Here is a 6,289-nt window from a genome sequence, read left to right on the forward strand (position 1 = left end):
GCTGAGGGGCTGAGGGGCTGAGGGGCTGAGGGGCTGAGGGGCTGAGGAGCTGAGGGGCTGAGAGGCTGAGGAGCGGAGTCCCAGGCAGTGGTGAGTACAGGGGTATAAACTATGGAGAACAGCTAGCTTATATAGCTCTAGCGGGGAGCAGGTTGGAAAAAGGAAAAGGGAAGAAATGCAAATAATTTGCATAGGTGGACCTGATTGAAGACAAACAAATGCCCACTAGAGATACAATTGCTAGGAAACTGGCCTATACGGCCAGGCCAGAACTGTTTGTGGTCTTGGCACCTAAAATGGACCAATCATTTCAAAAGTAAATTTTCCTAACCCAATCATGTAACGCCAAAGCATGTAAGTCCCTGCTTGCATTTTTTTCCCTTTAAAAACCCTGTTCCCCTAGACCATGGGGCCACATTCCTCTCCTACTTCCATAGGAAGTTTGCTTCCTGTGTTCGAACACATATACAATAAAAAAATCCTCATGTATTTACAGTGGAGTCTATTCCTGGTCTTTTGGGGCCTCACAAACTGGGCACAACAGTGACTTCACTGAAATTCTTTGTAGAGTACGTGTGACGTTGTCCATAAAGATGAGTTCTATAGATTGACTATGTGTGACATCTTCCATAAATACAGGAGTCTTAAACGGAGAGGCTCACAATAAGGGTCCAGGGTGTTCTTGGTCACACAGATAGTGCGCAAAGTGGCCAGGCTGTTAAATACATCTGCTCACAGCCCTCTGAGTGAATAACAGTGGTGAGGGTTGGTCTGGTGCTATGTATTTCATTGTTAATTACTGGCCCCCAAGATCTGGTTGCACCCCAAACGTGCACATTCTCACATATACCAAGTGATGTTGTGTAATGTCACCCCTCCCCCCACCAATTATCCCTAATTGGCTAATAAAGTTACTGGTAGACTGGGCTGGGCAGAGGAGAGGTAGCAGAGTTGAGTTTCCCAGGCTTGGGGTAGGGAGACAATGAGGCAGGAGGAGAGAGAGAGAACAGAAGATGTAGCAGGAAGAGAGAAAGCCAGAGGGAAGGAAGTCACCATGGGGAGAACGGAGCACGTGGCCATGAGGTCAGTGATGGGGCCCAGACAGGTCTACTTCTTGGCAAATAAGTTGGGATGTGTAGCTTAGAGAGCTGATATCTGCCCAGCTCTGATGCTTTGTGCTTATAAAATAAATTATGGGGGCTGGAGAGACGGCCCAGCCATTAAAGGATAGGCTACAACTGTAAGTATAAATTATGGCCTCTCTGTGTCAGCTATTTGGGAACTAGCTGGGGTAGAGTGTAATCGAAGTCTACTTGAGATTAGACTCCAAGAGTCTACTATCAGCTAGACCTGTACCTTGAGCCCTGGGTTCTCATCTCCATCCCAGTCTGCCCTCTGGATGGTCCACATCTCTCTAACCAGGGCAGATGTGAGGAAACAGAGCTGGGGCACTGTCTGGCACAGCGGTTCTCACCTCTTGCTCACGACCCTTTTGGAATCAAATAGCAGATATGCTGAATAGGAGATGTTTACATTAGGATTCACAACTCACAAAATTACAGCTGTGAAGTAGCAGTGAAATAACTTTGTGGTTGGGGCTACCACAACAGGCACTAACGGGCTGCAGCAGCAGGAAGACTGAGAGCCACAGGTCTCGAGTAAAAGACCAAAAAGAACCAGCAAATGAGACTGTCACCAAGAGCTGAGCCAGCCTGCCCCGAAGAACAGCGCCCTTCAACACCAACACACAAGCACACACACACACAAACGTCACATACAAATACACTATACACATACGAACAGAAAGGCACACACACTCAGAGAAACACACACACTAGCACCCCCCCAAATACTCTTCCACAACACACTCCACAATTCACTAATACAAATACACTCACACACCAACACACTCACCCAAAACAAACACAGACTCACTCACACATGTACACACACATTCTCACACATTCGGAAACTCACAAATGAACACATTTACAAACACGTAAACACACACAAACACATTCGCACAAGCATGCACAAATACACTTTTCACACACACACACGCACGCACGCACGTACGACACTTAACACAAATGCGCACACGCAAACACCACACTCACACACACTGTCACGCTGGAGTGTAGCAGGCCGGCTTCTGCCTCCTGACAGCCTGGTGACACACTTGAGGGAGAGCAGCGCGCACTGCGGAGGCCCTCGTGGGTTCTGCCCTCCCCCACTTCGGTTCTCAGCACAGGGGAAAGGAGGCTGTGCGGCCTCTGGGTGAGGAACGGAGTGTGAGGAGAGACTGGGAACTGGAAAGAGCGCGGGTTCCCATTTTTGGAGAGCCTCGGCATCACCGCAGAGCAGGGGCTTTGCCAGCTGCGGGTTCACGGTGAAGAGCCTGGCTTGGGCCTGCAGACAGGAGCGCGAAAGCTAACCGTCCCGCTTGGGGGCGCGGCTGAAAGGAGCAAGCCCAAACCTAGAGCACAGGGCGGCCGGGGATCGAGGCAGAGCCCGGGACATCCAGCCCGGGGACCCGCGCGCTTGGGGAAACGCCCACGGAGAGCCGGGGCGTGACCTCCACACTGGCCGGCCGGCCGCGGCCACCCGCCACCTACGGCCCGGGGTTCCCGGTGTCCCTGAGGAGAGCGCGGGAACCCTCCACACTGTTTGGTGGCTGAGCCAGCTGAGCCAGGGGCGCAGCTCCCGGGGCGCACACGCCCGTGACGTGCTCACAGCGGAATGCTGGTAAGAGCCCTGTGGCCGTGAGTCAGAATTCGTGCAGATCCTCAGCCAACCTGCCAAGGGCGGCTTCCAGGTCCTCCCTAGTAGCTCCTCGCCCCCTTCTGCAGCGACCTGCCGACAAGCCTTTTGTTTGGCCTTGTGTTCTGACCGTCAGGGAAAGCCTTTGGACCGCGGCTGGTCTCGTGGGGCCGCAGCGCCTCCTCCGGGAGACCCGACAGCTGCCGGGGAGGTCGCTCCCGGGGTTGTAGCCCCCACCCGCCCGGCTGACGGTTCACCAGCACACTTGGTAGATGCCTGGATTCAGGACGCTCTTTGCTCTGCAACTAGCGAGAGACTCCTTCTGCGGCACAGCCGTTCGGAGCAACCTGAGTCGGTGTCTCTGGGTCATGGTAACTCTTAATCCGTGTTTGCATTAGCTTTGCACCGACGGTCCTCCAGGGCGGCCGATGGGAGCTGTCAGAGAGGCGTTTTAGGACGCAGCAGGTTAGAATGCGCTGCTCAGCCGCGCTGCCTGAAAGAGGCGATCCTGGGCGAAGGGCTCCTTCCAGCTTCTGGTGGCTGCGGTCCTGCCGGCTCAGAAAACGCCGGTGGACACTGCTTAGACGGCGTCACCAGTGCGTGACAGGAAGGAGGCACAGCCTGGGAACCCAAGGAAATCGTCCAGGACCACTCAAACCTGGGGTTTGGTCACACCCTGCAAAGCCCCAGAACGTTTTTTGTTTGTTTGTTTGTTTGTTTTCTTTGAAAAACACGCACAAATGGGATTTGGGGAGAAACGAGCGGGTGTTCCGGCCTTCTCAACTCACCCTGGTAAGGAGGCTCTGGTCTCCCTTCTCTGTGGCCCGAAATCCATCCATTTCTTCCAGACTGAGAGATGCAAGAGGGCTGAATGAATGATATAAGCTTTTAATTTGTTCTTAATTACCCTGGCGCGGTAACCTTCCCAAAGGGCCTTCACAGAGAAGTAGTTGTAGTTTTCCACTTATTAACCTCATTCTCGAGGCTGAAAAAAGAATTCCCCCCATTTCTCAAAACCTCTCCCTTTCATTTTTCCAATTCCTTCTTTTGCAAAAAGTAACATGTGTAAGATGAGAGCCAACTATATTGTGGTTTCAGACTCAAGCCTGTTTGAAGCAGGAGCCTGTGGGATTGCTTGGCTCAGCCCCTGGGGGATTGCCCCCTATGGCCTCCGTTGGTGAAAGGGAGGGGTGTGAATGGCCCTTTGATTCCGCCCAAGTCTGGGGGTGGAGGCTGGGGAGAGAACAGGCCAGTTATTTGACACTCTGTTGGGCTTGGCAGGGCTCAGTCCCTCTTAGGCCTCCCTGGAGCTCTCGGCCATAGCTGAGGCCGTCCTGACTTGGCAAGGGCTGAAATGCATGAAATCCCTGGCTCCCGGGGAAGTATACCAGCCCCAAGGGCTCCGTGGATTCCATTCTGAGAGTCTCCCCTCCCAACAGCGCACAGATCGCACTCAGACACTCGCACATCCCCAGAAGCTCTGCTAGGCGTTAACCATACGATTCACAGCTAGCAGACAGGGAACTCGTTGGAAGCATGGAAGAGCTGCACAAGTATAAGAGGGAAGTATGACATCACCGTCTGGGGCCCTTGCTGCTGTACAGTGAGCTCCAATCCTGGCTCTACCATTTGTGACCTTGAATAACTTACTTAACCCTGTGAACTTCCGGAGTCTGCAGACGCCTTGGCCATAGATAGTTACAGTGATGGCATCTTCATGGGAGCGATGGTGAGAGGGTTCCTTCCATCCGTGCAAATGCTGGGTGCGGTGTCCACAGAGAAGATTGTGTCAATGTCAGCTGCATGCTCCAGCATAACACCCTGAAAAATGTTGAGACTGACATTCTATTCCTTACATAGCTTGTAACATATAAAAAAAAAAATTAGAGAGCTCCTTTATGTCTGTTGTCATAGCATAAAACAAGAAGTCTAGGGAGAAGTCTAGAAAGAGCTGCACATAAAGTTCAAGAAGAAAATTATAATTTTTAAAATTGTGTGTGTGTGTATGAGAGAGAGATGCTTGGGGGGGTTTTTGTACCCATGCTCATGCCGGAGAGGCTAGGGGTTGAAAGTAGGTATGTCTTAGCGTTCCTATTGCTGTGATGACCAAAGCAACTTGAGGAAGAAAGGGTTTATTCAGATTGTGCTTCCGCATCAGGTTCATCATCAAGTGAAGTCAGGACAGGAACTCAGGCAGTGCAGGAACCTGGAGGCAGGCACTGGAGCAGAGGTCATGGAAGGGTGCTGCTCACTGGCTCGCTCCCCATGGCTTGCTTGGCCTGCTTTCTTTTCTTTCTTTCTTTTTTTTTTTTAAGTATTTATTTATTACACACACAATGTTCTGTCTGCATGTACACCTACACACCAGAAGAGGGCACCAAATCTCACTATAGATGGTTGTGAGCCACCATGTGGTTGCTGGGAATTGAACTCAGGACCTCTGGAAGAGCAGCCAGTACTCTTAACCTCTGAGCCATCTCTCCAGCCTTCAGCCTATTTTCTTATAGAACCCAGGACCAACAGCCCAGGGCTGTCCCACAATGGGCTGTCCACTCCCCATCAATCACTCATTAAGAAAATGTCCTACAGGCTTGCCTGTTTACAGTGCAATCTTCTAAAGGCATTTTCTCAGTGGAGGTTCTCTCCTCTCAGATGACCATAGCTTGTGTCAAGCTGACATGAAATTACCCTGTACAACTGAGCCATTGTCATACAAACTCGGCATACAAACACATCGCTGTTCAAACCTTTCCTTTGCTGTTTATCTCCAAGAAGGCCTGTCAGTATCAACATCTCAGTATAGAACCTAAATAACTTCACAAGGCCCACAGCCCTCAGCAGTTCAAACACGATAAAGCTCCAGTTCCTGTGACACAGCCAAGCCCTAGGGCTGGAGAGATGGCCCCGAAGTTAAGCACGCTGGTTGCTCAGCCGGAGGACCCAGCTTTGATTCCCCAGCCCCACACTGTGGCTCTCAACCATTCATACTAGAACTCTGATGCCTCACCCCCAAGGGTACCACATACACAGTGTATAAAAACATACATACCACTCACACACACACACACACACACACATACACAAATAAATCTAATTTAAAATATTTTTAAAAAGCCAATTTCTTTTTAAAAATCCCAAATCTTTTCACAAATTCATGGTCTTTCAGTTGTGGGCTGCTGAAAAAAAACTAAATTAAATTGATACCTTTTCACTTCAGGAGAGAACGAGGGCACAGTTAGACTCTGAACAAAACAAAACTAAACTCCAACAGGGTGAATAACTCAGTGCCCAATGCCTGGACCCACACATGAGCTCTGGCTCCTCCAGAGGGCGCGGGTCGCTCCTCCGGCTCTGCTCTCTCAGCACACACAGCCTCGTCTCTGGGCTCTGGCAGGCTGGCTCCAGTCCCCACCGCTGCAGTTCTTGGTGGTCAGCCCGAGGTAGTGGCATCTCCAAAACTGCCGGGTCCCTTGCTGCACCTGGGCTGCACCTTCACCAATGGCCTCTCCTAGGCTCTCTTCATGGTGCC

This window comes from Psammomys obesus, unplaced genomic scaffold, assembly GCF_907164565.1.
Source record: "Psammomys obesus unplaced genomic scaffold, mPsaObe1.curated_primary_1811, whole genome shotgun sequence".
NCBI lineage: Eukaryota > Metazoa > Chordata > Mammalia > Rodentia > Muridae > Psammomys > Psammomys obesus.